This window comes from Crocodylus siamensis, chromosome 2, assembly GCF_052110815.1.
Source record: "Crocodylus siamensis isolate JL-2025a chromosome 2, ASM5211081v1, whole genome shotgun sequence".
Classification (NCBI taxonomy): domain Eukaryota; kingdom Metazoa; phylum Chordata; order Crocodylia; family Crocodylidae; genus Crocodylus; species Crocodylus siamensis.
The window spans coordinates 128,648,446-128,671,915 of record NC_143396.1 but is presented as its reverse complement, the minus strand read 5'-3'; the positions used below and the strand labels follow the sequence as shown (position 1 = coordinate 128,671,915).

At 43.4% G+C, this 23,470-nt stretch overlaps 1 long non-coding RNA gene across 1 annotated transcript; it reads right to left on the bottom strand.

The window, feature by feature from the left end:
- Positions 1–1,246: 1,246 nt before the first annotated feature.
- Positions 1,247–16,191, bottom strand: LOC149870776 (uncharacterized). The gene is made up of 4 exons (XR_016440491.1): positions 16,103–16,191; positions 15,172–15,243; positions 8,146–8,334; positions 1,247–3,090 (listed from the first exon to the last, which is right to left on the bottom strand). It is a non-coding gene; the product is annotated as an uncharacterized LOC149870776 (long non-coding RNA).
- Between the last annotated feature and the right edge of the window lie 7,279 nt (positions 16,192–23,470).

Sequence of the window (23,470 nt, the reverse complement as noted above, 5' to 3'; positions counted from 1 at the left end):
CAAAGAGTGACACAAGCAGAATGGACTTGTAAGTCCTTTTTTTCTTCTTGTTCTAACACAAAGCTCCTATTTTAAGTAGGATAAATGTGACTCCATCCCCCTTCCCCCACTGAACTTCAGTAATTATGCAGTTTATTACTGCTTAGCTTCATCTTTAAAGCCCACCTGCCATCTGGACTAATGGAAACATAGCATGATTGTTTGTGTGCAGTGTACAGTTAGGAAAAGCAAGTGGAGCTTGGGTCTTGAATTGAAAACAACTACACTAATTCACAGTGAGCTGACTAAAGCTGTGGTGAGAAAGGTTAATCATTCTGCCCATCTTTTTGTTTTTTCAGGGTTTTTTTATTTTTTTAGAAAAAACAACCGTTCCTTGTTTCAGTCAGATATATGCTGCCGGCTCCATATTAAATAGATGTGATCTTGTCAGGGCCTGATCCAAAAACCATTGATGTCAATAAAAAAACACCCATCAACTTCAGTGAGCATTGGATCAGGTTCTTATATCTTGACTAGTTGTTCTCACTGGGAGCTAATCAGCTAGCAGGAAGAACTCTGTATCTGGGTTTAAAAAAAAAACCAAAAAGAAGAATCTTGCACCCTAAAAGAGTAGCTTTCCAGGAGCTGGGTAAACGCTATTATCCCCCTTTCTAAAGATGAAAAAGTGAGGCACAGTGAGCCTAAGTAACTTGCTCACGGTCACATAGAGCAGTGTGTACCACAACAGGAAATTCAGTCCCCATCCTTTCTCCCTTAAGGGATGGTAATGTTTCAGCATCTGCACAGAGAGCCTGATTCTCAAAGGTACTGGGCAAGCCACATCAAACTTTCACAGGAGTTGCAAGGAGCTCCCTCTTTATTGAAAACTAGATGATTTACCTAGTCCAAAGGCTGATTTTCAGAGGACTGACCACCTGTCAATCCCATTCTCTTGGAAAGATGGGTTCTTAGCACCCAATCAATCTGTAAACTGTGGCCCACAATGCAAAATGTTCGGCATCCTATGAAATACACTCTTCTCTCTTGCGTAGCACAAAAGGAGAAAGCAATTCTAAATTATCTGCATATAACAAGAAATAGAGTGACATAGACCTGCTATATTAGAACATTTCGTTCAAATATTAAAACAAAGAGTTTTTATTATGCTTATAGCATAGGGCATTTTAAAAAAAATCAAGCAAACAAATAACACTGAATTTACTGATCCAAACACTTCTACTTGTGAGAGTACATTTTACTGATTTATTGATCCACATGGATTTCAAATAAGCCCGGTTTACAGCCTCAGCACAGTACACAGAATAAACATACACTTGATCACATACAAAATACAGCAGTAAAACTTCATCAGAAGTACTTAACTGCTAACAGGAGATTCATAGACTCATAAAGTTTAAGGCTAGAGGGACACTTAGGATCTCCTGTTTATCACACGCCAGAGAATCTCATCCTGTGACTGCTATATCCAGCCCAGTGGCCTATGTGGAACTAAGCCAACTCTTTTAGAGAGACATACAGTTTCAGTTTAAAGATTTCAGTAGATAAAAGATCTGCCATGTCTGTCAGGAAGCTGTTCCAACAATGAATGCGCCTCTTTGTTAAAAATTTTCATCTTGTTTTTAGTTTGACTATATCTAGCTTCAACTTCCAGCTTCTACACGTGGTTCTGCCTTTGTCTGCTAAACTGAGTAGCATTTCAGTACATGGTAGCTACTTCTTTTGTAAGTAATTAACAACTCGTTATTAGCTGGCTCTTAAACTTTTCTTCAACACGATAAATATATCAAGTACCTCAAGTCTCTCAGTATAAGGCATGTTTTCCAGACAGAATTTCTAAGGAAACTTATTGACCCAATGGATAGGCCTCATACCCATGTCCCAACACACCCGTCCCTAAGAAATGCTAGGAAAAGCCAATTATTTTTAAGGCATATTCTGAACTAAACCCAGGCCCTGATGAACTTGAGGACCAAGACTGGCCCACAGTCTCCTAATGACATGTCTGTCCCACCGCCATGTTGAGACTAGGAGTGCCATCACTGCTCCCATTTGTTTCTACTCTGTGGATGTCAAGAACCGCTCTTGGGCTCTCCATCTCAGGCATGTTTACTGATGTACACTCAGGGCTGCTTCTAAGATGTTACTGTATCTTGGGGTCTCCAATTACTTGCTCATCACTGTTTTCCAGATGGGGTGAATGAATGAACACCCTGGCTCATCCATTTTTCCTACTCCTTTCTCATGAAACATTTGAATGAATGGTTGACGGAGATATCCAATATTGGAGCTTACAGGTTAGTTCCACCAGGAATGACAGCAATATGTGCTCTGGCTTTATTTATTTGTTTCTGAATGCTAGAGTGCTTATGCGCTGCCATCACATCAAAAATTAGCAAAGATTTAGGCATGAAAAACCCGCCTTGTCATGTTTAAAAACAGCGTTCTGCCCATTCTTTCATTATATCCTCATTCATCCACCCTTTCTTATTGCAAATAACTGAAACTCCATTTGGGATCTTTTCTCAGAGCATCATTATCCATTTGAAAATAACCATCGGTTTTAACTTTATAAATGTATGTATCCAATTGCATCCACCCCAAAAGTCTGTCATTTTCATCTCATTTGCCATCACGCGGGCCTTCTGCCAAACTGCAATGGTTGACACAACTTTGTTGCTTTCTCGTTGCGAAACAACCCACTCTTTCAGGTTAGCTTCTAGAGTTGGCCATTTACAATGCTTACCTCTGCGAACACGCTTTCTCGGATTCAGAGTTTTCAAAATGTCTTCTTCTTTTCACCATTCTTGCACCAATTTTTCATCCACAGAGAATTCTCGACCAGCTATGCAACTGCCGTGTTTCTTGGCGTAATTGATAACGGACAATTTGAAGTCAAATGTGTACAATTTTCTCTTGGGCATTTTCAAATGAAGTATGCAAGGGTAGGATTGAACCCTGTGGGTTAGTAAGATAGGGAGGTTGGGTAAATTTGTAGGCAGTCGGTCTTCTTTACTGACTGGAGTTGCCGGTAACCATAGCAGCATCAACTTCTCGATGAACAAGACTACGGCCGAAGTCAGTTGTTGATAACTAAAACGCATTTGAGCAGATGTTACAAATTGACAGTAATAATTAGTGCTCAAACGGCGAACATTCTGAGATTTTTGTACATGGAAAACTGTAACAACTTCATAAATTTTCTATATATAGAATTTAATTAAGGAGGGAGAGGGGGCGTCTTACATTTAGGGTTGTCTTAGATTTTAGTAAACGGAGTGGTGTACTTATGTGACTCTCTATACCACACTGCAGCTAGTGCACATAGAATGGGGCTTCTGGGAGGCACTTAAAATTTATGACTGTCTGAAAAGCAAATATTCTTTCATTAAAAAAATGTTGAGGTTTTGGCATTTGTTTTCCTTCCACATTAAAACCAAAACTAGGCATTTTAAAAGAACAAGGGAGATTCAACCCAGAATGGAAAAATGGCAGGAGGCCCAGATTTCAGTGCCATAACCACGCAACTATTGGCTATTCTGGGGTGGAGTAGGACTCTTTTCTCATTTTAACAAGAAATTCCATTCTCTACCTAAAAATTCTTCCCAGCAAAATTATCATCAGAAACAGTATGAAAAGTTGCAGTTTTAACCCTTTGGTAATTTCCATATATACCAAAATACTAAATGTCTGAACTATGAATTAATTAAATTTACCCATTTGGTATGTATGGAAAATGCCAAGGGATTAAAATTATAGCTCTTTATACTTTCTGATAATACTTCTGAAATATATATACACATATTTACATACATATATACACATACACATCATATTTATGTGTGTGTGTGTGTGTGTGTGTGTGTGTCTGGTTGGAATGTAGTTTATATAATATATGCATATATATGCTTTGCTGAAAAACTCCCAAATAATTCAACACCAAATGCACTTAGAAGTCAGTCATAATTTTTCAAACAACTAAAATGTTAATATTGCACTTTTTTGTTTCATTGTCTACTAGCCTTGGCCATAATGTGCTTTCACAACAAAAAATGCACATTATTTTCTCTTCATAATGCAAAAAACCCCAAACCATTCTTTACTTTACACCTCCTTTCTCCCAGACTATAATCCTGGAATTGTTTGCAGTTTCTTTGGTGCTTGAATGAGGCTTTTTCAATCACCTTCTGGGTGTTGCCCTCACATAAGTATCTAATCACCAGTTCACGAAGATGATAAAGTGCAGCCTTCCAAAGATTATAACCTGGAATGAAAGAATTCCATGTACAGTCAAATAAAAAATCCATGGAATTGCCCTAGATCTCTGTGTATTCGAATTCACATAGAATCACACAGGTTGATTTCTTCTGCAAGTAACATTGTGCTCTCACAAATTAACTTTAACATCCAGTTATGCTACCAACTGTTATTCTACCATCCACAGGTTTCAGACAGGATGTGGAACAAGATTTTCAAAAACAGGAAGCACAAAATTAGGTTCTTAAATCTATAATTAGGCAACTATAATTAGGCAACTATAGTAAATGTCCTGATTTCCAGAAGTATTGACTTCAGTGGAAATCATGGGTGTTCGTTACTTTTGGAAAAAACATGCTACTATTTAGATGCCTACAAAGCCAGATTTTCCAGAATGCTGAACACCCACCACCTCCTATTGACTCCAGTAGTTTTGCCATAGAGCCCAATGTCATGAGAGCTGCCTTTTATTTAGGTGTCTATATTTGAATTTGGAAGCTTAGATTCTCCCAGGTTTTGGAAGTCATAGACATTCAGGATAGCTGGCTGCCCCTAGAAAGCTTTGCATCGACCTAAGGTATTGTCTATCACTGACCATGATGCTTCTACAGCAACATGTTTCAGTTGAAAGAATTTTTAAAATTCCCCCCAGATGTACAGGCATTTGTATTGAGCCTCCACATGACTAGCAGATCGGGAATGGGAATGTTAGGGAAAGCTCCAGATTTCATGACATGCCAAATCAGCGGCAGCTTTTCATTTCTCATCAGTCATGCTACCACACAAAGGCACAGCCAGGCATTTCTTGGCCAGATTTCTAACCCTGGGCCTGGGCTGCTGGCTGCTTCCACAAATGAGTCTGTGGGTAAGGCGTGGAAAAGCAATCCTTTTTCATCCATACTCCAAATGTTCTTAGGCTGATAGCCAGACCATGTCTCTGATGAATTCTGTTTCTAATTTAGAGCTGACTCCTTACAGACATAACCAACTGCACCACAGTTTTGCTTCATCTCTCAAGTCACTCATTGATTGATTTAGGGTGGAATTTTCATAAAGTTTAAGGAATTTAGACACCCCAGGCTAGATGCAGACAAATAAACAGGGCAACTAATTAGGCTTTAGGCAGAATTTAGGTGCCTAAGAAAAAAACAAAAACAAATCCACATTAGCCTTGCTTCAGTAGCTGTCAAACCCAGTAGATACCAGTATTTGTCTGAAAAACTATGTAGGTGTCAAGACTGGCTTCTGAGGATTTCATAGATTTCATAGACATTTGGGCTGGAAGGGACCCCAGAGGATCATCGAGTCCAACCCCCTCCCCCAGGGGCAGGAAGTCAGCAGGGATCATAGGATCCCAGCAAGATAAGCATCCAAATGTGTCTTCAAGGCGTTCAAAGTGGGTGCTTGAACTGCCTCCGGCAACAGTCTATTCCAAACCCTGGGGGCTCGGACAGTGAAGAAGTTCTTTCTTATGTCCAGCCTGAATCAGTCGCAGAGGAATTTCATAGTTTCATAGTTTCATAGTAGCTAGAGTCGGAAGGGACCTAGGTAGATCATCTAGTCCGACCCCCTGCCTTAGCAGGAAAGAGCACCGGGGTCAGATGACCCCGGCAAGGTGCTCATCTAACTTCCTTTTAAAAATCCCCAGGCTAGGAGCCTGCACCACTTCCCCTGGAAGCCGGTTCCAGGCCCTAGCCGCCCTGACTGTGAAGTAGCGCCTCCTAATATCTAATCTAAACCTACCCTCCGCCAGCTTGTGACCGTTATTCCTGGTCACTCCTGGCAGCGCACGGGGGAACAGGGACTCCCCCAATACCTGCTGATCCCCCCTGACCAGTTTGTAGCAGGCCACAAGGTCCTCCCTTAACCTTCTCTTGTGGAGGCTAAACAGGTTCAGGTCCCGTAGCCTCTCCTCATAAGGCCTGCCCTGCTGACCCCTGATCATACGAGTGGCCCTCCTCTGAACTCTTTCCATATTGTCCACGTCCCTCTTGAAGTGTGGCGCCCAGAACTGGACGCAGTACTCCAGCTGCGGCCTGACCAGTGCCGCATAGAGGGGGAGGATCACCTCCCTGGACCTGCTCGAGATGCATCTGTGGATGCATGACAGGGTACGGTTGGCCTTCTTGACTGCCTCCCCACACTGCCGGCCCATGTTCATCGTGGAGTCAATGACGACTCCAAGATCCTTTTCCGTCTCCGTGCTGGCAAGAGGGGAGTTCCCCAACCTGTAAGTGTGGTGCCGGTTCTTCCTCCCCATGTGCAACACCTTGCACTTATCAGTGTTAAACCCCATCCTATTCTCATCTGCCCACCGTTGCAACCTGTCAAGGTCAGCTTGTAGCCTATTGCACCCTTCTAGTGCACCCACATCCCCTCACATCTTAGTGTCATCAGCAAACTTGAACAGGGTGCTTTCTACCCCGTCAGCCAAGTCACTGATGAAGATGTTGAACAGTGCGGGCCCGAGGACCGAGCCCTGCGGAACCCCACTGCCCACGTCCTTCCAGGTCGAGAAGAACCCATCCACTACCACCCTCTGGGTGCGGCCCTCCAACCAGTTGGCGACCCATTTGACCGTGTGGGCATCGACACCACAGTCTCCCAGCTTTTTGATGAGGACAGGGTGAGAGACAGTGTCGAAAGCCTTCCGGAAGTCCAAAAAGACTACATCCACAGCAACCCCTGCGTCTAATGATTTGTGACCGTTCGATCTTGCCATCCCTTGGGGGGGCTCTGGTGAACAGACATTCCCACAGATCCTGATGAGCACCTGATAAATTTACAGGTGGCCATCAGATCACCCCTGAGCCTGTGCTTTTCCAGGCTGAATCGCCCCATTGCTCTCAGCCTCTCATCATAAGGTCTGTTTTCCTGACTTCTGATCATGTGCATGGCTCTCCTCTCTGCCCTCTCAATCTGCTCCACATCCTTTTTGAATTGTGGAGCCCAAAACTGGATGCAGTACTCCAGCTGCAGCCTCACCAAGTCCAAGTACAATGGGAGAATGATGTCCTGGGATTTACTTGAGATCTATGGATGCAAGCCAGCATTTTGCTGGCTTTACTAGCTGCAAATACATAGCTGCAACCTAGTTTGAGTGATTAAGTGATGTTGGGCATGTCTATACGTGCATTTACTATTACGCTGGAGTAAATTACTTTACAGTAAGCTCACCCCAAGCAGGTATCCACATGTGCAGGAATGTGGGAGTAGATCTGCTGCTCCCGGCAGCAGTCTGCTCCTACCCACTCCAGCTCTGCACCAGCCCCCTGCAGCAGCCAGGGCAAGCTCTAGGCTCCCCCTGGGTGCTGGCCCAGGGGCGGGCAGGGAGCACAGTTCCAGGAGACAGCTGTTTCCTGGTGGAGGCTGGGAGATTGCTCCCTGTCCCCAGGGGGCTGCCAGCTGCCGGGGCGGGCTCCACCACTGCAGCCTGGGCAGGGACAATGTCCCCTACCCTGGCAGCAGGGAGCTCCTGGCCCCAGGTCCCTGACTGGGGCTAGGGGACTTGAAAAGAGCTGCAGGGGAGAGGCAGGTCCCAGCCCCCTGCCCTGATCCACCAGAGGGGCAGCTAGCAACAAGCCTCCAGCTAGGCAGGGATTCCAGTGTGTTCTGGATCAGTTTTGAGGAGCCTAACTCACTCTATAGTGATATGAGGTACTTAACCCAATCTATTCATATCTCTCCCCCTGAGTCTAGGGTATTCTTCAGAATGCTGAAACCTAAAGAGAGGAGCAACCCAGATCTGGCCCTCAGATCCCACTGAAACACAATAGGAGTTTGGCACCTCACTTGCATAGGCACCTGCAATAATCCCAATCTTGCATTCATTTTTCCACGATAGCACTCCTACCTCCTGTGCTGCCACTGGCATTTGTGTAGCAGGCTTACCTTTTCAGAGCTTGCGTTGAGTCCCAGAATCAAGGGTCTGCTGTTTGATTAGTGGTGCCTGCCCACCAAACCAGAGGCAGCACAAGGAAAGCAATGTCCCATCCTTTTCTGAAGGTAGGGGGCAAGGAGCAGCTGGACTTGAATTGGAACTGCACCAGCCAGGTCTGGAGAACTTCAAGGATGGAGCCTCTGAAAAGTATAAAAGGGGAGTGTGCTGAGCATGCTGGGCAAATGTGGTGAGCAACTCAAGAAGAGCAGAACCAAAAAAAGCACGAGAGCTCTCCCCCAGTGGGCAATAGGCCCAAGGCTCCTGAAGTCACCACTGGAGTAGCAGCCTTGGGAATGGTGCAAGAGCACTTGGGCTGTTGACAACACACAGGGCCAGTGTGGGGAGACCTGGCCGTGGGAGCAGTGTGAGACTGCACATGCCCATCATGGTGCACGGTTCGGTGCATGGAACCCAGGCTTTGGGAGGCACAAGTGGTGGCTTGAGCCTGCAACCCTGGCAGGGCCAGTGGGCCACATGGTGTGTGGAGCAGCACATGGGGCAAGAGCCTTGGGGGCTGCAGTGAGGCAGCTCAGGCCCCATCTCCCAGCAAGCGGCCAGGTCCCATGGTGCACAGGATGGCGCACAGGCCTGAGCCTTGGGAGCCAGGGAGTAGTGGAGGCTGCTTGGATTAGCCACCCAGCATGAGGATGGATGGCTGGAGCCTGAAGGGCCCAGCCTGTGCTAAAAGAGCCCTCAGTGCCGAAGCCAGGGCACAGGGAAATAGTAGTGCTGCAGCATGAGGCCCAGCACTCAGAAGCCAGCAGTGGTGGTGCAGCAGCTGAGAGAAGCTGAGCCTTCAGTGCCCAGGGCAGGGCACAGGGTGGGGAGGAGCCCAGAGGTATGGGAGAGGTCTGGAGAGGTGCTCCAGCAGAGGAGAACCCATTGAGCTGTGCCCTGACCACTGCCACCTGAGGGAACATGAGCCATTGGGCCCTTGGATCCCACAGAGGAAAGACATTTGGGGCAGGCAACCCCAAAGAAGACTGGGTGAGCAGTCCCCCACCTGGTCAAGGCCCTAAGGGGAGGGTCCCCTGGTGCTTCCTGGACACCAGCCCCACCAAGAGACCCCATTGGAAGGAGGACTATCTCTAGCCATGGGTCAGAGACTATATTAAAGAATAGATGATATTAAGATTGTTCATGTTTGCGCCTTATATTTTGTAATTGAAATGTTATATTGTAATGTTGTATTGTGTTGATGCTGCTGAAATTGTTTTATTGTGAGTAAATGACAAGTAACAATTGTTTATTGTTTTATGGGTAAATAGTGTTATTTAGGATTTGACCTTGGTTATTGGTTAATGTTCACTGTGTAAATAGATGTATATGATATTTAGTTTTATGTTTATGTATATTATAACTCAATAAATTGTACATAGTTAAGAACTTTGGGCTTGGGCTAACGCTATAGAGGAAAGAGGGATCTGCTTGAAATTCTGGCATCTCTCTCACAGCACCCGTTCCTGCCTACCCATCCCATCCGATTTAGAATAGGGCACATCCTTGGGCGTACCAGGGTTACATTTGTAGCTCACTAAACAGCCCCTCTCCCCCCACCATGCTTTCATTTTCAGCTTCTCAACACTCATGTAATGCTTTGGTGTTTAACCTTTCTATTTTGGCGCATTAAGGTGACGCACAACTACCCCTAACTATGTGAGCTGTCCCTCCTCATCTACATTACTTTGCTGTGGCACCAGCTTGGAAAGTACAGAAGGGGAGACAGTAGTGGGCAGCCTGGTTCCTACAAGAAGAACAGGAAACTCAGTCTGAACCCTTCTAGGGATTGCACCCACTGCTTGTCTCTCTCCTTGCAGTGCTCTAATTATGGGCAATAGTAACAGGACAGTGGGTGTGGAGCACTCACTGGTGGACTTCCTCTGTTACAGCCTGCAGTGCTTAGACAGGTCCTGAACACATTTCATTGAATACCAGGTAGGAAGCCTGGCCTTGTGCTCTACAGCACAGCAGAGCTTTTAGGGATGGGGCATTCTGCTGCTGGGATGTAAGCTGGGTTTTTCTTTTAATGTGCATGGTCAACAACTTTGGGCTAAGGTCTAGGCTGAAGAGCAGCCCTCATTAGCAGTAGACATAACCTTTAGGTGTTTCCAGAGAGACCTTAGGACCACTGGACCTTGGGTCAAAAGGGCCAACCAGATTTTACATGGATAGCTGGGCAGCAGGCAGGTAGTAGACAGGTGCCCAATGTGACTTACAAAAACATATGAGGGAGTGAGGTGTAAACACTTATTAATTTAAACATGAATTTATGGAGAATGAAACAAGTATCTGAGAGAGAGGGAGAGAGAATAAGAGAGGAGATGGTGATTTCTAGTGGTTAGGACACAGGACTGGGAGTGACTTTGGTCAAGGTACTCTCTTTCCCATCTATAACCTGGGGATAATAAAGCTTTCTTTCTCCAACCCAGCACAATGGGGTCCTGGTCTCATTTGGTAAAACTGAAACATAAATAAGAATAAATTGTTATTTAAAAAAAATATGTTGTACCGCTCCTCCCAAGGACATCAACAATGCAAGGAAAAAGACCACATAATTGTTCCTAAAAGGATAATTTTCTGTACAATCTGCTTTCAAGGTCAGGCTACGTCTGCAATTTAAAAATCTGCATCCTTTAGGTCTAATTATTGCCCCCCCTGCAATAGCTCCAAGAATGTATTATTAAGCCTGTTGATGAAAAAGGGAAACATTATGCTATTTTAATCCTTGTTTTCCTGTCTCATTATAGTGTCATCTTTGCAGCTCCCACTCCCTGTTTTCTTTCAGCCAACTTGGAAAACAAAGAAAGAGAGCAATCTCAGTGGTACCAGTGACCAGTTCTGGAATTGGAACTTGACTTGGGGAACATGCTATAAATCAGCTTTATTATTTGCCTGCTTTTATCTGCCCTAAGTAAACTTGTTTCATTACCAGCTAGACTTAGCCAGGGAAGCAGTTAAAACTAACTGGTTACAAAATAGATCCAGCAGCAAATGTCCCAAAGGCAGTGTCTCCCTCAAAAATGAAAACGCTAATTACTCAGCTGTTCTCTCTATGGGGATCTTCAGAGGGTGCACAATGTACCCAATACTATTTACCTCTGGTAAGCAAGTCAAACTGGTTTGATGATGTTATCTAGTGCCAACTGAGTAATGTACAGTCAAGCAATTTCTGTATGAGTTTCACCTCTTTGATTACTAGCAAAATACAGTGGCCAGAAATGTGTAGCTGTCCTGTATTTCCAAGTACAATAAGAAATATATGGATAAAATGTACAGCCGATGGAGCTTCCAGTCACAGAAACACCTGGTGCATCCCTGAAGCTGGGAGTCCTATCAGCTGACAGCCCCCAGCCTCAGGGAAGTGTGATGCACCCCTGTGGCTGGGAGCTCAGATCAGCTGACAAGACTTCCAGCCATAGGAGCTTTCTACTTACTGGTGCAGGGGGGAGCCTGGGATTTCTTTTTTTTTACAATCCCAGGCTTCCCTCCTCTGGCAATAAGGCATGATGGGATCTGACGCTGGATCCCACAGTCACACTTCCTGCCATACATGTGTGGCATAGCAGGAAGCACAATAGTAGGGATTGCACATCAGATCCCATGGCACCTTTACTTGCATGTCCCCAGACCCAGGGACATGTGGCAGTCTCCCTCATGGGGAGACATGCAAGTAAAGGTGCCATGGGATCTGATGTGCAATCCCTACTATTGTGCTTCCTTCCATGCCTCACATGTATGGCAGGAGGTGTGACTGTGGGATCCGGCATCAGATCCCATCATGCCTTATTGCAAAAGAAGGGGAAGTCTGGGATTGTAAAAGAAATACATCCCAGGGTCCCCCCTGCACTGGTAAGCAGCAAGCTCCTATGGCTGGAAGTCCTGTCAGCTGAAGTGAACTCCCAGCTGCAGGGGTGCACCAAAGCTGGGAGCTGTCAGCTGATAGGACCCCCAGCTGCACCATGTGTTTCTGTGGCTGGGAGCCCCATCAGCCAATCCAGACTCCCAGCCAGGGGGGCACACGCCACAGCTGGGAGTCCCAGCCTGGCCACATGTTCAATTCATGGCATGATAGGAACCAGCACAAAACTGTTGTATTATTTTTCTGTAATGACTTTTTGGCTTATTCCTGGTTTTATCACATCATTAATTGCATTAATTTGTGGCCACCTAACAATTTACGATGTGAGTAACTGGTTAAGCCCATCTTAAATGTAACTTGTGTTTGGAACCTGAGAACTATATTGTCAAATATTTGATGCTATTGAAATGTATACAGCCAGTTCCACTTTCTTCTCATACTTTGGGAGGATGTGGTTTTTAATTCTCTGGACTTCTTTTCTACCAGTGCTAAGATAGTTTAGTTGGAGGCTGCGTACACTCCTGATTTTTTTTTTAATCATCATAGGTCATGTCTACATGTTGCCCTACATCACCATAGTGACACACTATGGAGATGTAGCGATCATGTGAGTCTACATGTGATCAGCAGCTACTTTGCTGTAGTGGTGTGCTCCATCATTTTAGCATGCTGCTATGGTGAAGTAGCAGCAAAATCTTAACTGTGCACTGTACATACAGTGCAGTACAGGCAGTTACTCCACCATGCTTTAGTACATTCAAAAGGAAGTGCTAAAGCATGGCGTTGCAGCAATATCACCATACAGCGATATGTAGATGCGCCCATAGAGGAGTAAGGCTGGAAGGGACCTCAAGAGATTTTGTCCAACAGGGGAGCCAACCTGCTACCTGGTGTTATTAGCACCTTGCTCTAATCGAATCACATGAAATGACAAGCTCACTAGCAAAGTTTATTGATCAATTTATTGAGCCAGGTGTGGCACCAAGGAATTGGATAACAGCAGTTTTAGTGTCTATATTTAATAAGGGGGGGGAGAAAAAGTAATCCAGGATGGTTAGCCTATTCAGAATAGTGTGCAGAGCTTTAGAACAAAATTTAGAACAAGGGAAAGATGATTAAAGAAATGGAAGTAAAAAGAAATTGGATACATGCATTTAAAAAGGTAGAACATGCCTACTAACCAGATATCTTTCTTTGGTGAGACAATAGATTTTCCAGAGGGAGAAAAAAAGCAGTAAATCTAATTCATCTGCATGTCTGTCTATCAAAAATGTTGATGCAATGTGATGTAGAAAATTACAAGAAAAGATGGGACTTACCCAAAGCATTGTATGGTGGGAAACCACTGTATGATGACAGTAGGTTATGTTGCAAATGCAACTATTAGGCTAAAGAGAATTTACTACTAGACTCCCCCAAGCATCATTGTTGGGATCAACTGTATTTAGCATTTGCATTAATGACCTTGGCACAAGAAGTAGGGATACACTAATAAAATTTGCTGGTGACACAAAATTGCCATTGTCAATACTGAGAGGCTCAGAATATTATACAACAGGATTTGATGACCCTGAAGAATGAAGTCATAGAAATGGGATGAAATGTATTAGTACAAAGTACAAAATCATGCACTATAGACAGATTTTGTTATAAGCTGAGAGTTTCTTAGCTGGAAACAACAGATCAGGCATACATTTAATAGTTAATCTCAGAATGACTATGACCCACCAACGCAATGCACCTGTGAAAAAAGGCAAATGTGATCTTAGTACAGATCAGTCATGGTATTTCCATAGAGACAGAGAACTATGAATACTATTGTAGAAGGCAGTGGTGACACCTCTTCTGCAATACTCCCTGCAGTTGTTACACCCACATCATGGGTGTAAACACCAGCAAGAAGAAGTATTTAAGCTAACAGACAAGTGTCCATAAAAGAACAAGTGAATATAAATTAATCATGAATAAATTCTGGCTGGAAATCAGGTTTCTAACATTAGAAGAATGAACTAGAAGTAATCTGGCCAAAGTACCCAACTGGTTTTAAAACAAACCTCAATATATTTATGAAAGAAGTTATATGACATGCAGAGCCAGATGAGATAAGAGAGCAGAGATGAGATACGATGACCTAAAAGGTCCCTACCACTGCTATGATTCAAATACTTAAATATTCAGAATCAGAATAATAAGTAAGTCAGGTTTCTCAAATAGATTTGGTTGGGACATGATGCTTTCCCCTATACAATTCTTTTCATATCACCAAAATAGTTCATATTTTAAATGTATGGTCTTAAGCAAAGAAATATCTTTAACCTCAAAGAGAGGTAAGAGACAGAATATATATTCAGCCACAACCTAGCTCCCTGATGCCATTAATTGTAATAAAAGTTTGAACGCTTGCATCATTCTATACTTAGCAATTAAAACAGCCTCTTCTGCCGTTCATCTTGCTAGCATGACCTTAATTTCCAACTTCAGAGGGCAGAATGTTATTTAGTAATTAATTTGTTGTTTTGCTCTGGAAAGCAAAGTCTCGCAGTAAAATATTCAACATATATAAAATATAAACACAGTGATGGTAATATTCATATAACTTGATAGTAGTATGATAAATAAGCATTGGGTTAAAGTATTTATAGACCATGTAATTTAGAGCATGAGGAGGATAAAATGCTGCAGTAGTTATATATTAGCCTAGGACTTGGGTGGTTTGGATTTCGATTCCTGCACCAGCACAGGCTTCCTTTAAGCACCATAGACAACTCACTGAAGTCTCTATGTGCCTCATTTTTCCATCTATACAATAGGGAAAAACAGCTTGGTCCTACTGTACTGAGATGTTGTGAAGTTCAGCGTTTTGTAGCTAGCAGTATACACAGCCAGCCGTGTTTGACTTCCTAATCCAAAGGACCACCTGGATGTGGGTTAGGAGAAGATGGCATCTTTGGTATGAATCTAAGGTAGTTTCAATTCACACCCTTGGAGTCATAGCAAAAGCCCTTAATTACTCTGCCACCCTGCCCTTAAGATGGGTAATGAAAAGTATATACATACTAAAGAAAAGTACAACATGGGTAGTAAACACGGAAGACAGAAAACCACACTGAAATCTCACCTTGCTTGGCCTTCTCCCCCATCACCAATAGGTTTTTCTCCGTGGAATCCAGAACGGAATAAGATTTAGAGTCTGGAAGACGGGTACAAGAAACAACCCCCTGATTTGTTATGGAATAACGTAATGTGAATAATTCTATTTCACTTCATCTGAACTGCATATAGGAAGAATGAAATGTTTTTAAAAGGAAATAAAATCAGGTCAGATGAAAGCATGCCATGGCAATACAAGTAAAAGCCTTTCCAGAGATATTGCTGATTATACAGGCAATGGCATTTCTAGTTAAGAAACTGATGAAATTGAAGTAGAGAGCTAAAAGGGCAGTTTAAATGTTGGTGACATTTGAAGTGCAAAGGTGAAAGCTGATTGTGTCAGGATCAGAATGTAAAGCCCATGAAATCTTCAGGGCTGACTTCTGTCTGGAAATGTGTAAAAATACAGATGAACAGTCCTGAAATGAATTCTAATGGTAGAAGCCCCATGGAAAGAATTCACATTCACTGAATCAAAACTCAGAAAGAAGTCACTAACAATGGGCAAACTGCAGAATTTATGAAGTGTAGCTTGAACAAGCAGATAAACCATGGATGATTAGTCCAAAGGTAACCAAAATAACTTAGTAGAGATAGTCAAGTTTGTCATTTTCCTTCCACTTCCATTACTTCCTGATTTTAGCCAGGTCAGACATACAGAAAACATTGTATTTTCCTACTGTGTTTTTCTAACTGTTCTTGTTGGCCATGCCTCCAGAGATTTTCGAAAAATACTACTCATCTTACTATTACTACTACTACATTCACAACAGAAAAATTAGATAAAAAAGTTAGAATTGCCAAAGATAATCAGGAATAGTCTGAATAAAACACATTCATTTTCTTACTAACATGGCAAATACTAGGTGCTATGGTATCAAAGTATTATAAGGACTTACTTGTCATGAGTTGCATGACTTGATTCTTCAACACTGGTGACTTCTTTGGTTTTCCCAGTTCATTCTGATGAAATCTTCCTCATCATTCCTGTATAAATTAGAGATTATACCTTTTTTTTGCCCCAAAAGTTTTCCTGATGAAAACAGTTTTCATCCTTTTTTTCCCAGGAAGAAGTCATTTTAACAGCACTGTTTGATTTTTCCATGGGCAATTGAAAATAAACAAGCAAATAAATGAAAACAAAAAATCCCACATATTTCCATTGGTACCTAACCTAAGCGTTTGTATTGCTTTAGTTTTCAAAAATTAAAATCTGATTTTTTGTTTTCTATTTTACTTCTTTGCTCTTGAGTAGAACAAACAGCATATAACGACAGTGGGGTTCCCCACTACTTCACTTCAAACAAACTCAATTACTCTGGGTTTCTTTTCCAAATTTCAACTTTTTAAAAGTTATGGAGTAACTGAAATTGGGGATTTCACTTTCTCATTTGTCACTCTAACTTTTCCAAAGTTGATGAAGATTTGAAAAGTTCCAGCATGCAAAAAGAAAAAGATAAAATATTAAACCATTCAAACAAAAAGAATCTAAATCTTATTCATTTATTTGTGTTCAGCAACAATGCAGGAAAACAAAATTCAGAGGAAGAATGAATTAAAAAGTCCAACAATTATGGACTTTTTATAGTTTTCAAATGTTCTGTTTCCAAAAAACAAATTAAAACTAATGGCAGTTCAAATGCAAATGATAATTTCATATTACTTCATTTCAAAATTTTTCCATGAAAATTGGAAAAATAAAAAGGTCAAAAATTGTGGCAAGAGAAAAATAGGACCTCTTATCAACAAATACAATGTTATTTTCAAAGTGCCAAAGAGATTTAGACACCTGATCCATACAAAATGTAAATGGGACTTGGATGCCCTCAAATGCTTTTGACTGTCCCTCTTCCTGTTTCTCTAAGTTTCTGTGCATACTCTGTATATTTAGAATAGAATAGATTTGCGAATAGATGCATGTGTTCAGTAGTGTTCTAGCCATATAAATAAAGCATGCAGTGGGCTGTATGTGAATATTCTATTAATAACAGATTTCATAAACTCTGGCCTAATTCAAGCATGGTGACCCAACATGTTCTCTTAACAGTCTATGTATGTATTACATTGTCATATGCAGGACAAAGGTGCCTACTAGTACTAAATATGCCTGCTGATGACATGAATAAATCTGCTTCTTTCCATCATATAGCTTATGCCTTTGCAACATGTCATTTCTCGATGTTCTATTTTACAAGATTGAAATTGTCCAAAGTCACCCACTATTCAAAGCTGGATCAATACTAAAAGGGATTTACTACCTGGGTGAGTGCATAAATCTACAGTGATTAAAGCTGGTATTGGGAAATATAATACTTACACCAGAGTTTTTCTTCTTTTCACTGAGAAAGGAAATTAAATGCATTAATTTCAAAGATATAGCTTGGATCTGAACATGTTTGTACCATAGCTGATAATAACTGGGTCCTCACTGAAATGGGCTTTATGCAGACCCTTATAAATTAGTAGATGTTTTTGTTATAGGCACAATTCATTACTCAGTGACAGCATCTACACATATGCTTAACTGCAGAGTAAACTAATTAGCAGGGGAAAATGAAAAAAAAACACAGATTTCCCCTTTCACCTGAGAAAAACATGGATTTTTCATTTTAATGGAGAAACACATAAATTCTGCACTTTTGCAAAGAGCTGTCTGCAGGCTGGCAGAGTTGCAGCCCACAATCGGCTGGGGAGAGCAGGAGGAGGGAAGTCTGGCAGGGGGCATCATGTGCATGTATGGCCACCAGGCAGCCTAGAGAGCAGCTCCCGCAGATATGTCTGGTGGGGAGGAAGGGGGGGATTGAGGTTTCCATAGGAAGGGAGGGAGGGAGTTGGGCAGGGCTGGGGTTCGGGCTGCTGTCCAGTCAGGAGGTGCATAGAGCTTGGGGCCTAAGGCCAGATTGCACAGCTGCAGTGCCCCAGAAGAGAGTGGAATGGGTCTGTGGATGGTGGGGTGCAAGGGGGTTGAGGCTGGGAGAGACCCATGCCCACCAGAGCTGGGCATGGGGTGGGGGCAGGGACAGGTGCAGGCTGCCTGCTGCAGCCTTGGGCTCTCCTCCCTGCTACCCTCCCCTGGGGCCTCTGCATCCCAGTATTGCAGGACAGAGCAGGGCTATGTGGGGAAGCTCCTTGCTGCTGAGAGCTGTACACTGTTATGGTGAGGTACCCACCTGGCAGTAGGGAGGGGCACAATCCTGTGTTGCCATTCCTGCAGTGTATGTAGCGGCAGAAAGCCAGCCTCATCCTTGCCTGAGCCCGTAACAGGTAGCCCAGACCTGCCCCACATTGGCTCCGCTGCGGCCATGCTGCCCACAGAGGCAGGGGGGCGGACTCTGCACTCCACTCTGCTACAGCAGGCACCACCTCCTGCGGACAGCATTTGGGACTCGGGCACTGCTGTTGAGGGCAGGGAGCTGCGGACCCAGGTCCTTGGTCCCACAGCTCTGGCAACTGGAGGGGCCCTCCAGCAGGGCTAAGACAGGCAGGGGGCTGTAGGTGGGGGGTGAGGGACACCAGCAGGGATGGAGGAGCTTTAGGGAGGAGTGAGGGGCACCAGCAGTGCCCAGAGGGCAGTGAGTGGAGAGTGAGGGGCACCCACAGGGCTGAAGGGCTGTGGCTTGTGAGTGAGTGGTCTGAACCTGAGTTCTGTGAGCTAAGGGGGCAGGGGAGCTCAGATTTTCCATTATAAAAACCCCAAATCAAAGACCAAAATTTATAGGTATTTAGAATTTAATTTATTATAGTGACTGAAGCACAGGTAGGCTTCCAAATTGCTTTAAAATTGTAAACATTGTGTTCAACTGATACTTATATACATAGTGATGTTTCATTTTAACCAGGGATTAGGGTTTTTAATCAGAGAATTTGCAATTTTTTATCTGGGAAAACCAGGATCCCTGCTAATTGGCTACAGAGTAAAGCGTCATAGTCTACACATGATGCTTTTAGGCTGAAGTAAGCTAATTAACACTGCTGTACAATGGTAATGTCAGGGACAGTTCTATCTTATGTCAGGGTAATTAACTGTGATTAAACACATGTGTAGACATTGACTTCAGGTGTAAACTGTGCCCCATCAGCCCAGCAAGCACGGGGCCAAACTCCTGCCTGCTGCCTTGGCATATAGTTCCATACTTTCAGAGCACTCATGCTGCAGCTAGCCTCTCCACTGCCTAAAATCACAAAGGATGTGTAAAACGGGCCATATCCGATTTAGATTCAGCCTGAATCAGGTACAGTGATTCGATTCATTGATTTGGATCACTGTCCCTGATTCGATTTGGCCGAATCTGAAGCTGAAGATTCAATGCTGATTCCAAGAATCAGCGTTTCGGCCACAGATACAGCTTTAAATGTTTTTTCTACATACCTCGGGTTACCAGGCGTGGCTTATGAATGCTGCGATACTGGGGCGGACGAAGCATCCCACAGGAGCGTTGGGGGGCCCCCTGTGTGCTCAGCGGCAAACCCAGAAGTGTACCGGAAGTACTTCCGATTGGCCCCTCAGACCCAGGAGGCACCAGTCACCAAGCCAGGGAAACATGGGTGAGCCCCCCTGTGTGCTCTCTGGTGGACCTGGAAGTGCTTCTGGTCCACTTCTGGCTCTGCTGCCGAACATGCTGGGGAGCCCCCCATGCTCCTGTGGGATGCTCCACCTGCTCTAGCATCCTGCTACCTAGAGGTATGTAGAAAAAACATTTAAAGTTGTGTCTATGTCCGAATCATCAAATCTTTCTGCATTTCTCCAATTCGATTTGGAAGGGTTAAAGGGTATCCTGATTTGATTTGGATTCGGAGATTCGGCCACCAAATTGGGCTGAATCTCCGTCAAATCGAATCAGGGACCAAAGCTTCGCACAGCCCTAGAAACCACCACCCAGAGCCCCAGGCTCACCCAACCCCTCTCCCCCTATGTCTCCTGCCAACCGGGGCCTGCTCCGCCCCAGCTCAAATTGCAGCTTTTCTGGGCACACATGTAGCCAACGCCTGGGAGTAGTCTACTCCAACTCAGAATGAGTAGTCTACTGCAGCTCCGGAGTTTATTGCTTCAAATTATTTGCATGTGTAGTTGCACCCAGTGTAGTGTATTACTACCTAGCCTCTCCCCCCTCCCCCACCCTATTCTAAGCAAATAATGTATTTAAGAAATGCGATAACTTTTTCTGCAGCTTATCATTCTACAACTATTTACAAATATTTATTATTCAGAAATATTTGTTGATCCATAATGGGGCTATAGGTTGTTTGTAAGCAGCTTGTTGTGATACTAGATATCCAGAATTAAGCACATGAGATATACTACGTGTTTGCACTGAATATGCATTATCCTGGTATTATTTGTCCTCTATACTTTGTCGAGTCAGTCTTAGAAGCAAATTTGTGCTCGATATTTGAATGTATAAGGGAGAGGCATTCTTTCTGTATGTGTTCTCTAAGATTTGCTTAAAAGTTATTCTTTCTGTAAATGTTCCTTCTAGTGTAGTTGTTTACCAGAATATTTCCAAGCAGTAAACACAAAAGGACTGGAACTTGTCCAGCTCTGGCTACTATAACAGTCTGTATTTTTTAAAAAAGCACACCTATTGTCCTCAGTAGGAACTGCTAGGAGCTAAGCTCTGTTGAAAATCTAACTTATATTTCAGTTAGGAAAAAAACTGTGCATTATCTCCTGTATTTTCCTGCTGATTTCAGTGTGGGCAGAGCTGGGCAGTGATTTTATCATTCTCACCTTTTCTCACCCTACTCCAAAATCTTATGTTATCATCAACTCTATGTTGGACTTTATTTGGGTTTGGGATTGGGCTCTAGGCCTTCAATTCAATCTCCCATTAGCTTCCATGGGAAAGCAGAGCAGTACTAGTGCAATACTGAATTAGTTAAATGGTTGCATTAAACAAGACATGCATGCAGAGAGGAGTATGAACCCGGTTCCAGCCTTCTCGGGTGAAAGAAACAAATTTCAGTGTAACCCAAAACCTTTCTTTGTGTATTGCTTATTAAATATTTAGAGTGCTGCATGCCTAGCTGGATTTTCATGAGTACTTTCTGCCAAGAAAGAAAGATGCAGCTTTGTCACAACAGATGTGCTGGAAAGAGCCACACACAATAATGTGCCATTAACAGCCATTTCCCTCCCTCCTCCCCTCAGCATCTTCCCAAACATCTTCAGGAGCTTCTGTTCTTACCACTGCATATTGCCTATTGATAGGCCAAAATCCGGGGATGCAGATTATACTTGGGCCTTCAGGAGGAAGCTTGCTAGAGGAAGGAAGGAATAAAACCTTGTAAACCCACAGGCTAATTTACCAGCCCATATACGGGAATACAATGTCCAGTCACTGTTCCAGACCCTGTCTTCAGGGCCTTAGTTCTATTTCTTCAGTCATAAAGCTACTTAACCCAATCCAATATACTGGTCACGTCTTTTCCCTCCAGCCTGGGGTCTACTGTAGAGGTCTGACAAGTCCCTGCAGCTCTTCACACTCTTCTTACCCTGTTCCCTGCATGATCATGCAGCATAGGCTATCTGGTCAGATGATGTAAATAAGGAAATGATTCTTTCTTCTGCAGGAGTTAACCAATGCCTTGCATCTCTCCCTAGCCGAGGTAAGAGGACTCCCTCATAATGCCCAGCAAGCAAGGGTCTTCTGATGCCTCCCCAGATGGGCCCACAGATTCAGCCAGCAACCTACCGCAAAAGTGATTATTACAGACTGAAGAACAGGGATGGCAGATCTCCATTGCAAGCTGTCTTGTTGCAGGCTGCTTGTACCTTAAGGCTCCCTGCTTTGTGGGTCTCTGGAATACACGGATCTCCTTCTCAGTGGAGAAGCTGGGTAGTGGTCAATAAAAGATCTTCATGGACTGAAGAACAAAAACCAGGAATCAAGTGGAAAATGGCTGAGCTAGAGAGGAGTGGCCAGATCCCCAGAGATCTGCAGGATTTGGGATTCAGGTTGTTCTCAAGGAAGGGTACCCCTGCCCCAAATGTAAGAATGCAGAGAAATATCCATGATGGGCATGTCAAGATGAATAATAGGAGGGGTCCTTCCCATAAAGCCAGGCACCATATTCTTTTGTGAGTCAAAGGGCAATCCATGAAAGAAAACCATTGTCATATTCTGAAGCATGAATCCCTTTGTATGCATAGGACACTATTAGAATGGTTCCAGGCATTCAGTAACCTGCTGGGAATTAACAGCAGAATTGCACAGAAACAAGTCACGCATCCTATGCTCAGTCTGCAAGTGAAATCCTGCACAGTACAGTACAGGCAACACTGCCCTGTCCAGCAAGCTGACTGCCCTGCAGAGCCAGGGGGTTATGGGATCAGATCTTTGTGAAGTCCCAGCTCTTGTAATGTGTTGGCTGCGTGTAGAAAGACCGCTTGTCTTGACTACCTTGAATCACACCACCTTGGATAGGCCACAAATTCCAGCTCTAAACTAAAACAGTATGAGTTAACCTATTAGAAGCAGAAGGTCTTGTGTTCTGTTCTCACTTGTGCTAGCAAAGCTCTTGGGCACCATACAAGTTCTCCCATTGACTGAACTTCTCAGGAGAAGGGGAATGTATTGCCCACTGAGAGTCTCTCTCTCTCACATCTGATAGAACAACATAACCATGAAGAGCACTGAATGTTCACTTGGTAGCATCTAAATGAGCCACACATCCCATTCCTCACAGCTTTTGCAAACTGGCAGTTGTGTAATAGCATCAGTAGTGCTTAGCACTCTGCCTGTGGTAATCAGAGTGTAATCATTGCCAATGAAACCTGACGTTCCTTCCATAATCGCTGTAATTTTAAGTGGATTGAGTGCCATTTAAGTGACAAGAGTGGTATGATGGATGCAATATGTGCTTCTAAAGTTATACCAGCTTCTTAGACATTCTTGGCATGGAGTGCTTAATGGCATTTAATGTTTGTAAATCTTTAGAAATAAGTTAAATATGTTAATTACCACTGGAAAAATCTCTTGAGCTGAAGTATGCAAAGAGTGGTTGTTCCTACTATATTTTCTTCCATCTAATCACTTAGCGTACACTGCTGAGCTTACCAGTGATATATGAAGATTTTATTTGTTGATGTTTTTATTTATTTTGATTTCTTGTTTTAAGAAAAAGTACTTATTTAAGACTTGAAGTGCTTTTGTTACAGCTAGTTGAGAAATGGGGAGAAAACAATCTCATGAACATTCCCACATATCAAAGCTGTTCTCTTTTTACCAGGTTTGAAAGGGGCTCATTTTTCATTTTTTAACAGACTT